Below are 12750 nucleotides of genomic sequence, written 5' to 3' on the forward strand. Positions count from 1 at the left end.
TAAAAGGAAACTTTGACCTACTCTTTGTTCCTATAGTTTTGCCTTTTCTGGAACAATGTCATCTCCATGGAATCATACACTATGTAGCCTTCTTTTAAATGGCTTTACGGAGATGTAATTTACATACCATAAAATACACCAGTTTTAGCTGGACAATTGAGGCGTTTTGTGTATATAGGGTCCTGCAATCGTCACCACAGTCTATTGGAGTATTTCCATCGCCCCAAACACAAATCTTGTGGCCATTTGCAGCCACACTGCATCTCTGCACCAGCCCGCCCCAATTTAGCCTAATGCGTTAGAGATTCATCCTAGTCTTCATGCGTATCCCTATTTTTTCCTTGTTGTTGCTGCACCCTGGGGTGTGCAGGCCTGGTCAGCAGAAGAGAATCTTGCAGGGCAGTGAAACCATTCTGTACGTTGATGGTGGTGGTTACGTGACTCTATGTACCCAAAAGAGTCAACTTTATTGCAGGTGAATGGGGTAAATGGGTTAAAATGAGCAAACAAACAAACAAAAACAAAACATTATAATACTATCATCGTTAAAAATGAATGTTATTAGCTATGAATCAAAGATAATCCTAAACAAAGTAATTATCAGAATGAAACTGTGTTTGTGAGCGACCTAAGGTAACCACACCCACCAGATGTACATGTGCATTTGTGGAACCCTGTTCTGCAGAATTCTCTGGAAGCTTGGGCTCACCCAGCCTCAAGTCTAGAGCCCTTTGTAAGTGCAAGGCAGACACGCCTCTTTCTCCTGCCCCCAGGCCTCTGGGAAACCAGAGTTGGTGAAAAAGTTTATTGTTTCAAAGCATGATATATTTCTTGTAACTAAAATCAACCGTTAACTAACTTTGATACCTGGTGCCTTTGATACCTGATACCTGGAGGTTAGATTTGGAGAATTTAAAAAATAATACACATTCTAAACTTTTCTATTGCCTTTTCCCCTCTTTATTGTTGTATAAAACAGAAAAAGTTACCATGTTAACCATTTAATATAAACAGTTCCGTGACATTTGGTACAGTCACAGTGCAGTGAAACCATCACCATTATCCAGTTCAAAATTTTCATCACCCAAAGGAAACTCTATGCCCATTAAGCAGACAGTCTCCATCCTGCCTTCCACCAACTCCTGGCAACCACTAATTTGCTTTCTGTCTATATGGATTGGCTATTTGGGATTTTTCATAGAGATGAAATTACATATATATATATATATATATATATATATATATATATATATATATGTATGTATATATGTGTGTGTGTGTGTGTGTGTGTGTGTGTGTGTGTATGTATCCTTATGTGTCTATTTCTTTCCAATTTTAGAATTTTTTAAGGTTCATCCGTATTGTGAAATGTACAGCACTTACTTTTCATGACTGAATACTATTCCGTTATACAGATAAGCCATTTGTTTATCCATTCATTCATGGACGGGCACTTGGGTTGTTTCCACCTTTGGCTCTTGTGAATAGTGCCGCTAGTGCCTTTTTGTGTCTGGCTGCTGCTACAACTTAGGGTTGAGTCTGTTAGATGTGTTTGCTGATTTCGCAGGTATTTGCATTTTTGACAACCAATGGTAGTGATAGAGTTGTTTATTTGTTTGGTGTTTATTTTGTGATAATCAAGGTGATAGGGCTTCAGGAGGCTATTTTAGGTCAGAAAAAAAGGTTAAATCAGACATTAAGCCTCAACATATGCCAACTATACTACTGATTTGGAAGATTCATTCAGTCAGTCAGTCAGTCACACATTCATTCATTCACTCACAAATATTTATTAAACCTCTACTGGGGCCTGGACTCATAGTAGATGATGTGGTTGAATCAAACAGAAATGGTCCTTTTCCACTTGAAACTTAGTGTGAGAGGCAGAGTGAACATGTGGCGACCAAACAGCTATATAAACACAAATGATGATCCATGCTCTTAAGAAAAAGACAGATGCTTTGGGAGAATAAAAAAGAGCAGAAGCACAGCTTGCAAATGAGTAGTCTGGGAACCTTTCTTCAAGGAGATGATACTTAAGGTGAGAAGACAAAGCTTTTCAGGCAGAAAGAATGACAAGGTCAGTAGTCCTGACCTTGACTCATTCAAAGAACTTAAAAAGAGGCCAGCGTATCTAGGGCATGTGGAGAGGCTTTGGGGGTAAAGTGACAATGGACTAAATGGAAGGAATCAGTAGGTATCATACCCCACAGGCCTGGTGGGTTCGATAAGGGGTGGAATTCCACGTTAGGAGTAATGGGAAGTCATTGAAAAGAGTTTGAGCCAGAGGACTTATAAAATGAGAGTTTAAAAGAAAGGGTTAATTATGCCTACCTAAAAGAAAATTTTAATCCATTCAGGAAGTTGACATGCTCAACGTCCTTCTCTCACAAAAACAATTCTTTAAAGATCAACACAATTAAAATTAAATAGCATGCGGACGGTCCACAGAGCCCAGGCCCTGCAGGGAGCGGCGCGGGGAGCAGGCCTGTGCTCTGCCTGTAGAGCGTAAGGGCCACTGGAGATGATAATAGGACGTGTGTTCTGTTCTCATCGCAATTTCTGAAACTGGGCAACCTAGGCTCCGACAGCGATATCTAGAGTATTTGAATGGCAAGGAGCACCTGTCCGGGTATGGAGTGTGTGGATTTGTGGAGGGGCTGGTTACTTTGCCTTCTTTGGCAATATTTGTGCGGTGCATACTCTCACGGGAAGTTTTAAAAGGAAAGAGAACCATCGTCAGCGGAGGCAGGTGGCTTTGTGGCTGATCCTGGCGGCCCAAAGAAGGGGCCATCCCGTTTTCTGCTGCAAATGGTTACATGCCCGTGGGCTTCTCTCCTTTGGCCGAAAAGGAAGACGCTGTCTCTGTCTGTGACCTACTCCTGAGTTGGGCTTTCACGGCCCGACTGTGCAGAACATGGCTGATGAGAAGCTTGCTTCCAGTTGTCTCTGTGTCCGCACAGAGTGCTCCTGCTCTCCCCTCCAGGCTCTGCATTTCCCGGGGAAGGAATTGAGCCTCAAAGTGGGTCAGACCCATGGCTGTCCCAACCCGGTATCAGCACACCTAAGTTCTTCCCCATCGGTTAGTGTTGTACCTGCCATAACGCTAACTGTTCTCTGACACATAGGCATGGTGCTTAATGCCTATCTCAGAGCACTGTGGAGGCCATCATTTCTTTGAGAAACCGAGTCGCTTCGGGTGAGAGAAACGGTCCATCCATCTGCTAGTCTCCAAGAACTTCTAATGTATGCACATGATTTAACATAAAGTACAGACTGTAGAAGGGAAGCAGGCTGCACCCAGAGCTCCCAGCCAGAGCGGAGGGAAGTACAGACAGCAAAGACTTCCCCGCTCATCCTTTCAGTCCTCCAAGGGCTGAGATGAGTCCCTGCAGGACATTTTCCTGCCGAATGTCTATTTAATGCGGGCCTCCCAACACATCATGGATCACTGTGCTGACAGAGCCAATACTGCATTATATTAGATACTGCTCCTGACAAGGTATTTTACTTTTGACATATTATAATTAGAGATTTGCAAGTGGTGAATTCTCCGTGTATCTCCAATAGCAACTTAACTTCTATTTTTAACACCTCTGCAGTCTGTTTGAAAGTCTCCCACCAGCTCTGGGATCTGATGGGAGAAAGAATGTGGGTCCCAGAGCTTGTTCCCCGGAGCTCTGGGCTCTATTGACAGAGAGAAGAGCTGTTTAAGGAACCAACTTCTTCTTAATCCTCAGCTGCTTTCACTGAGTGTTGTGTCTCCAGACATCATTAATACCCTTAAGAAGATAAGACATTGGTTGGTGATGACCTCCTGTTCTTAATCCTTTACACATTGGCTCTGTACTGCAAGTCAATTATGTAGCTAAGTGTGGGGAAAGCTTCTCAATGCATTCCTTTTTGTTAATTAGTCATTAAATTTAGTATTATTACTGCATTGATTCAGGTTAGTGGTTAAAAAGCCACACATTAGAAAAGGTCGACCATGGAAGTGAAAATTCCCTAATGCCCTCAGGCCCAGTTCTTAGTCTCCCTGCTGGAAAGTGCAGGTACCAATCCCTAATATTTTCCTCCAGAGTGTTTTATGCAAATGCAAGTATATGCCTGTGTCTTAGTCAGTTCAGGCTGATGTAACATAAGTATTATAAACTGGTGGCTTCAAAAAAAAAAAAAAAACCAACAAAACACATTTAGTTTTCACAAATTGGGGGCTGCGAAGTCCAAGATCTTGGCACCAAAAGATTGGGTGTCTGGTGAGGGCCCACTTCCTGGGTCATGGCTGGATGTCTTTCCATGTGTCCTCAATGGAGGAAGGGGCGAGGGAGCTCTCTGAGGACTTCTTTTTGTAAGGGCTCCAGCCTCATGATCCGATCATCTCCCCAAGGCCCTCCCCCTACGACTATTACCTTACTGGCTAGGATTTTAACTTATGCATTTTGTGGGAACACAAGCATTTATCTAAAGCAGCTTGCTTGTCTATCTCTACCTCTAACTCTACCTCTGTATCTGTCCCTTTCTCTATCTCTGTCTCTATCTGACCTACCTCTATCTCTACCTCTACCTCTATCTCTATCCTTATCTCTAACTCTATCTCTATTTCTATCTTTACCCCCTCTCTCTCTGTATTCTAGCTCACTCCATCTCTGAATAGGTCTTGATATCCTCTAACTTCTCCCTAGTGCCAATCTCAATATAACAGGATTAACATTTATTAAGCACCCCTTGGCACTCTTTATATCTAGAAGATCATTTTTGTTTTCACTTTGGGATATAACTCATTCTTTTTCATGTTTGCATGGACTCTAGGTTGTTTCTGGGGTTTATCTGTCAATGTTGTTATTCCCAATCCGCTGTAGTGAACAGCTGGGTTCAAATATTGCTGTCCACCTCTGAGTGTCTATTTGGGAACTACCAGTTTGTATTTCTTAATCCTCTCAACTTTTTCACCAGCCCCCCAACCCCTCTCCCTTCTGGTAATCATCAGTTTGTTCTCTGTGTCTATGAATCTGATTCAATTTTGTTTGTTCATTTATTTTGTTCTTTAGATTTCACGTATAAGTGAAATCATATGGTATTATTCTTTCTCTGCCTAACTTATTTCACTTAGCATAATACCCTGGAATATTACTCCACCGTGAAAAATAAGGGAATCTTACCATTTGTGTCCCTCTGCTCCACCATTTATAAGTGGAATTATCTTGGGCTGGTCATTGGACCTCTTTGATATTATTCCTACAGTTCCCTACCTCCATTCTGCTTCTGTCTTTCTCTAAATTGCCTTCCTCTTTCCTTCCAAACAACCATTAGAGATGAATAATAAAACACCAGAGAGTGCCTCTCCCAGGTGGAGGATTGTGGCCTCATGGGCTTACATTAAAAGCTTGGAAAAATCGTTGAGGGACACCGTGTCTAAAAATAGGGTAAATAGCTATGTCAAAACAGGAATCAGGGGATAAAAATCTCAAACATAATAGTTTTTGCTCAGTAGCATCAAACTATGATCTAAGCACTTTATATGTATAATCGCATATGAAGTTTCTACTTTAGTTCTGTCTGACCCACAGTGGGACCCATGTGCAATCTCCATCACCAAAAAATAAGTATTTTTGAGGCATTATCATCCCCAGGTTATAGTTGAGGAACCTGAGGCAAGTAACTTCCTGGTCACTGTAGCTAACAGATAGGAGCTGGAGCTCAAAACCAAGTGTGTCAGGCTCAAGACCAAATTCTTAAGGGCCCAAAGCCCAGAAGGCATCCCCCAGGCTTGCCCAGCACACATGTGGCCTCTTCTCTGGGCAGATTGCTGTTGAGAAAAGGAATTCTTTGCCTGGGAATTACTTATTTTGCCTGGGAGGGCCCAAGCATGTACAATATCCCAGGCTTAGAGCATGCCTTGAGCAAATTCTAATAACATGTTTCGGTGGCTTCAAAATTGTCTTTTCAGATGACAGTGTGGCTGAGCTGTTTTGTCAACACCAATTCTGTTTTCCTAAGGTTCACATTTACTCTAAGGACACAGGTACTGCCTCTGATTCCCTCATGAGGCTGAGGGTCATGCTTCTGCCTCTTATATATGCTTTGGAATAAATGGCCCATGGCTTGCAGGATAAATTAAAGGCCTTTCTTACCCCATACTAGGGTCATCTTACTGTTCAAAAGCCCCTGTGCACCACAATGTCCAGTTCTGGTCACCAAAAAGCATGCTTGAGTCAAACTTAGGATAATTCTGTGAGAAGCAGGCATTGCTGTGAGCAGCACAGACCCAGGTCTCTGGGTCTGGGACTGGGGCTACGGCCGTGAATTTTGGTAGGATTGAAGAACCTCATGACAGGTTGGGAAAAAGGCATGAAATAAACACCTGCAGGTGTTATCAGAAGCAGTGCAGAATCAAGGTAAGGAGCTTGGAGTTTCTACTTTAGTTCTGTCTGACCCACAGTGGGACCAATGGCATGTGATGTAACCTTCCTTTCTTCCTTGGTATATGGAGGTTGAGTAGGGATGACATCCTAAGGATAATGCCAATAAAGGGCTTAGCACAGTGCTGGGCTATAGTAAACACTCTGCGATGTGAACCATTGTAATTATGAGATGTCACATCATTCAGAAGGGAAAATCAGAGTGTTCTCCTTTATCCTGAATTCTTCATTCTAATTTTATTTTATTTTTTTTGTGGGAGAATAAATCCATCATAAGAATTGTGTAATTTCATGTCTTAAGAGTCAAACGAAGACTCAAATTCCCACATTTACTTTTAAAGGTAATTCTTTTATTTAATGATTTCTGTACAAGTACTTTTCAATCACTCATGCCTGAGCACAGCTGACTGATACAAGCTATTCATTAAACTGAGACTAGGTCATGGACAAACAAGGTTAAGATTTATTAGAGGAATATTTGTTCATAAGGCCCAAAGACATCTTACTTTTGAGAAAAGATCTGACATATTCTGATTTCAAGTTACTGTTTCCTGGTAATTGTCATATTTCGATTGCAAGTCTTGAAGCCATCTGAAAAGTTTCCTCTTGATTTTCTCTTCTGAGTTTTGTGCTTTTTCAGATCTGTATTCAATGTCATCAATTTCACCCTCTCAGTATCACTAAGCAGTCTCTATCCTTGATTAAGATGATGGTCTGTGTGAGCAAGTATTAGCACACAGTGTAATGATTGGATAATTTGATGGTGAAGTAGGCCATCTATGAACTATTCCAATGACTGGTCTAGGTGTTTAAATAACCTAATTGCCTTTGCATAGCTCATAATCCCATTAGGTGATTTTATTTGTTTGTTTGCTTGTTTTTAACTGAATTTAGAAGCAAGCATTAATCTGTTCTCTGTGGGCAGTATTTGAATCATTCATTAGTTCACCATCAGCTCCTGCTCCTAATTTGTGACCATACATTGTGCAAGTTCAGAATGAGTTCATGTGAATTCTACACTCTATTTGGATTCCAGGCTGAAGAAAGAAGTTGGCTGTGTTCTGTGACCTGAGGGTCCATGGATGGTTCAGCCAACCTTCAGTGTTAGAGCTGGAGGGAACCAGAGTTTACCTAATTGAACCTCTGATTGCACAGATGCAAGGAGATCACATAAGTGAAGAGCTGAAACTCAAATAGTTCAGGCCCAGGCAAGTAACATACATGTTTGAAAGAGATTGGTTTATAATGGGGACAAAGGTAACATACGTAGTTATGACCATTAATATGGGAATAATGCAACCATATGCATGATTCTATGTGACCTTTTGGTGGGGACCCTGTGGTAGTCTAGATGACATATGGTCTGTCCAAAGAGGGTGCCCCAATCAGTCCATCGAACCACTGCCCACCCAGTATTACAATTTTTTTTCAAGAGTTAACAGCAATTTGGATTTTTATGCACTCTCCTGTTCACTTCTGTTTCACTCATTTTTGTTATCTGCCCAGATACTGAGTTTATAAACCCTGACATAATTTTGTAACCTGAATTTATTTTTTTAATAAGAGGCGAGATTAGAAACTTTAACCCTTTGATAAAGTAATATTTCAGATTTATAAAAAAAGACACCTTTGATGCCTCAGTTAGACAGTGAAGAGATCCATAGAATGTTAGAAGCTTGAAAGGACCATCTGGTCTACCAGCTTCATTTATGAACAGTGCTGGGGCTCAGAGAAGGGACCTGCCTGGATCACACAGCGGATGTCAGAACAGTGAATGTCAGCAGAAACCAGAACAGGGACATTCTAAAAGGAAATTTCTACTCAGCCATTCTACTTGCTTTGACCATCCGTTTTCATCTCTATATCTGCTGGATTCTGCAGTAGTTTTCAAAATCCACATACTCAGGGTTATTGCCACATTGAAATAGAGCTCACAACCCTGCCTTTAGGAGGGAGCCGGGCCCTGTGAGTTGCGGCTCCATGTCTCTTTGACATTCTATTTTGTTTCCTAGCCAGAGGTTTCAGCCACTAGGGGGCCTGACACTCACAAAGGTTTCAGGACTTCTAAAAAGAGCCTTTATTTTATCTAGTTCTCTCCTGCTGATCCTGGTGGTAGTGTCAATGGGCCCTGCTCCTTCAATGGTGTTATATGTTCCAGCCAGCTTCACCGCCAGGCGCTTCTGGGTCAAAACACTGTCACTAGTGTCTGAGCTCCCACCGTTGCATCCTTGAAGAGCATGGTGGCTGTCAGAATGTTAAAGCATCGCCTTGATGTAGAGCTGGGTCCGGACCATGCACAGGCTCCCTGAGGGGCAGAAGCTTGAAGGCTGGGTTCTGCCCCCCAGTAGAGTAATAAACCCTTGTGAGGTCAGTGAGCCTGATAGGTGAGCCAGCAGCATTGCAGATCACACTGAAATACTCATGGTATCTCCAGCTCCTCCACTCTGGGAAGAAGGTCACTATAACCCAGACAATCAGCCATCCCTCCGGCATCAGGAGCAGAATGTATCCAGACTTGAGGACCTGACTTTTATTTGACCTCCACATCCTTGGGACAAAGCTAGATGGCAAGTTCATTCTCCAATAAACCAAGGTTTGCAGACTGTATGGTTCAAAACAAATCAGGCTATCAGGATGAAGGTAATTTGGAGGCTTAAGTGTTGCAGACTTGTTTGAAAGCGAAAAGGCAGTTTTCCTTCTTAAAAAAAAATCATAGATTTAGTTGTACATTCAAAGAGTTTGCCCTGGCCTTTTAAAAGGGGGAAATGTAAGTGTGCATCTGGATTGGTCGATGAAGAAAAACAAAAAGAAATTTATTGGACAGAAAGGAAGGGGAAAAAAAGAGGCAAGTATATTTACTAACAATAGAGATAACAGTAACTAGCAGCTAGTGAGCACATATTAAATACCCAATGCAGGGATGCTAGAAGCTTCCTATGCACGATGTGATGGAATCTGACAGCATCCACAGGAGCCGGGTACCATAATTAGTCCCTTATTTTCTGGGCGAGAAAATCAGAGCATAGAGAATGGAGGAGATTGCCCAAGGTCATGTCACAAAGCTAAGGAAGGCAGAGCTGGTATTTACAGGCAGCCAGTCTGACCACAGGGTCCACTCCCTTCCTCACTCCCCCAGCCACGCACAATGCTGCACATGTTGTTCACGTTCCATCAAGGGGCCAGTGTGATGATGCCAAAATGACAGATGAGGAAACAGAAGCACAGATGTTAAGTGACTTGCCCCAAGGCCATACAGTTAAAAGAGGGAGCTCACCTGTCAGGCTCCCCTGTCTCCCAAGGGTCAGCTACTCTACTAGAGAGAGAAAAAAACCAGTCCCTGAGCTTCTGACCCTCTCAGACCTAGCTCTACATCAAGACTATGATTTAACAATCTGATAATTCATTCATTAATTAGCCAATCAGCAGAGGTCTGGTGGATTTCTAAAACCACATTATATAACTTCCCATCAGAAGTAGTTTACTTTACCTAAATGGCATTCCCTTCTACTTAATCATGACAATATTGTGGCAGACAAACGTCTTAACAATCTTTATCGCCATAATTCTGTGTTTAGCTCAGAACTGCCACACACACACACACACACACACACACACGCACACACACACTCCTTGCTGTGGCATCAGGTGGTCCACGGCGTGAAAGGGGCCTTGGCACTACTTGGCAAGCTGACGAGAGGATGCCTAGATCTCCCAGAGAAACCTGCTACAAGGAAATCGCTAATTATAACCCAAATTGTATTTGACTTCTGCATCTTTGCTTCACGTTGTAACACTGTAATTTAAAGAGATTGTTCCCTGGCCTTTTTTTTTTTTTCGGGGGAGAAATTAACTACCATTTTTTACTAAGAAAAGCGGTGGTAATGGCAATGACAGGAGGTGGGTCCCGCCCCCCTTTCCTTCTAATTGGCTTGCAAGTGGGAGTCAAGTTAGCAATTATGCGAGGAGTTGCCTGGGGTTCCAGGCAGTATCTGTGGGTGACACTCATCTGGTGTCTTTACAAAAGGGAAAGAGATGATGGGGTGGGGCAGGCTTGGGGGAATGAGCCCCAGAGAGTCTCCTTGACTCCAGGAGATGGCAGTTTGGAGACAAGAGGAAGGTCAGGTATGTTGGTTGGATATGGGGACCTTCTCCTGTTTTGAGTCATTAATGCTACTGTGGGTCAGTCCATGCAGATGGGGGCAGTGCGGAGAGAGGCTTGGTGAAACACTACAGGGAGCTGTGGGGACTGTGTCAAAGAACCTGGGGGGGGGGGCGGGGAGAGTCCATCCTCAACATGAACACATGGTTACGATGTTTTGTTAGATTTTCCATTTTTTAATCTAGCAGTGAAGGCTGGAGGGGACCTCGCCAAATTTGAAAGAGGAGTTAGAGCAGTGCTGAACTCAGAACTTTGGCTGTCTTTTGCCTGTTCATGGGACCCAGAACCCCTCACCAGCCCTCCCTGTCCTCTCTTCCCTCCAGCCTTCTCTAAGCTTTTAGTATCAGCGTTAACTAGCTGGGCCAAGGGTCAGCAAACTATGCCCAATGCACCAATTCTGGCCCACCACTTGATTTTGTCGATAAAGTTTTATTGGAATACAACCACACCCATCCATTCCTGTATTGTTTGTGCTGCATTAGCTTTTTCAGAATGAAGTAGTTGCAACAGAGATATGTGGACCACTATGCTGAGACTGCTTACTCTCTGGCCGTCAATAGAAAAAGTTTGCTGACCAGTGACCGAGGACAAAGTTTACGTTCTATTGGCCTACTGACTTTATTCAAACCTTGGGCCTTTTTTGTTGAGCTCACAAAGGGAATGAATTGCCTACATTTCTAAATGGGAAATTTCACAATAAAATCTGGCTAGATTAAAAAATGGAAAATCTAACAAAACATCATAACCATGTGTTCATGTTGAGGATGGACTCTCCCCCCCACCCCCCAGGTTCTTTGACACAGTCCCCACAGCTCCCTGTAGTGTTTCACCAAGCCTCTCTCCGCACTGCCCCCATCTGCATGGACTGACCCACAGAGGTATTTGAACTTGACCAGGTCATCTGGGTCTTCGGGATTATTTTTTTAATAAAATATTTGCAATTTCTCCCCTGACCAATGATTTACATTTCTTTTATTCTTCCTTTCCATCGAACTGGACTTTTCTTTGGGACTCTGGCAAGTAAATAAATGTGGAACGCCAGAATATAGTCGATACCAGAGTTGTTGTATCAGCAATATTACATCCCTTCCACCTCCAAATACACATCCATATACACACACATATACACACACAAACTGCCTGTGTTTTCTCCATTGGCTTTTATTTAAATCAAAGCAGAATTAATAAATATTATGTTCTGCTCAACATCACAATTGTCATAATTAATGAAGTAAGTGATAATTTTGTTGGCCAAGGTATTCAGGCTCTGAATCCATTCGTTCTAACTAATGGCAGGTGGTGGTAACCCCATTTCACAGATGAGAAAGACAGAGACTTGGGGGTTATGTAAATTGCTCTAGGTTGCAGCACCAGGAACAAAGGCAGCAAATAAACAAAGGCAATTTCAACACAGAGGCATAGACAGTGGAACCAGCCCTTCACTAAAGTGGGAAACTGTGCTCAGCCCTGATGCTGACATGTAGAATGCAGTAAGTCCCACTTCTGCTGAAACTAGAACAATCGATCCCAACAAGAGCCTCTGGAGGCTTGGTTGAGCCACTGAAGGTCAGTGTTTGGTAAATAGTCATTTAAGCATCTTCCATTGCTCTTAACCAATCTGCAGGGAATTGTTTTCCAGTAGCATAGCAAGCTCAGCAGAGGGAGGATTTAGGGTGAGTGGGTGGGAAAAAGCACATGTTCCTTTTTCAAAATAAGGGTCCATGGGGTGGGAGAGTACCCATGGCATAGGGAAACCTGGCAGCTGATTCTGGCGCAGAGCCCTGCCTGGGCTGCACAGGCGAATCGTCTCTCCCTGTGTGTGCGCACGGCTTTAGGAAGCCCTGTGACTGTCCTTCTGCAGCTTGGATATTGAGTTCTGCAGGCTTGCTGAGGATTCACAGTGGCCTGACATTGGGGCTGAGCCCTTGATAATGACACTGTAGACACGAGGTAATTACAGATCCGTTATTTCCCAAGTCAAGCTAAGTGGACCTCTGATTATTATTCTGAGTATAATAGGAGCATAACCAACACTGAAGGGAAATTGTACTTCTCTATTTTATTAACCACTTTTATATTCCCTTGTGCACGGCTATGATGCTACGAAATCTCCTTAAATGTGATATTACTCAATATAATACAATAATAATGCACACACCGTAATGTATTGGA

The 12750-nt window shown here is 42.8% G+C and overlaps 1 protein-coding gene across 20 annotated transcripts in view; it reads left to right on the forward strand.

Annotated features, from left to right (window-relative positions):
- RBFOX1 (RNA binding fox-1 homolog 1) overlaps positions 1-12750 on the forward strand; it is a gene marked incomplete at both ends in the record, with an annotated part of 1044696 nt that overhangs the window by 862352 nt on the left and 169594 nt on the right. The gene's annotated exons all lie outside the window — the stretch shown is intronic.

This window comes from Cnephaeus nilssonii (assembly GCF_951640355.1).
Source record: "Cnephaeus nilssonii genome assembly, chromosome: 2".
NCBI classification, from domain to species: Eukaryota; Metazoa; Chordata; class Mammalia; order Chiroptera; family Vespertilionidae; genus Cnephaeus; species Cnephaeus nilssonii.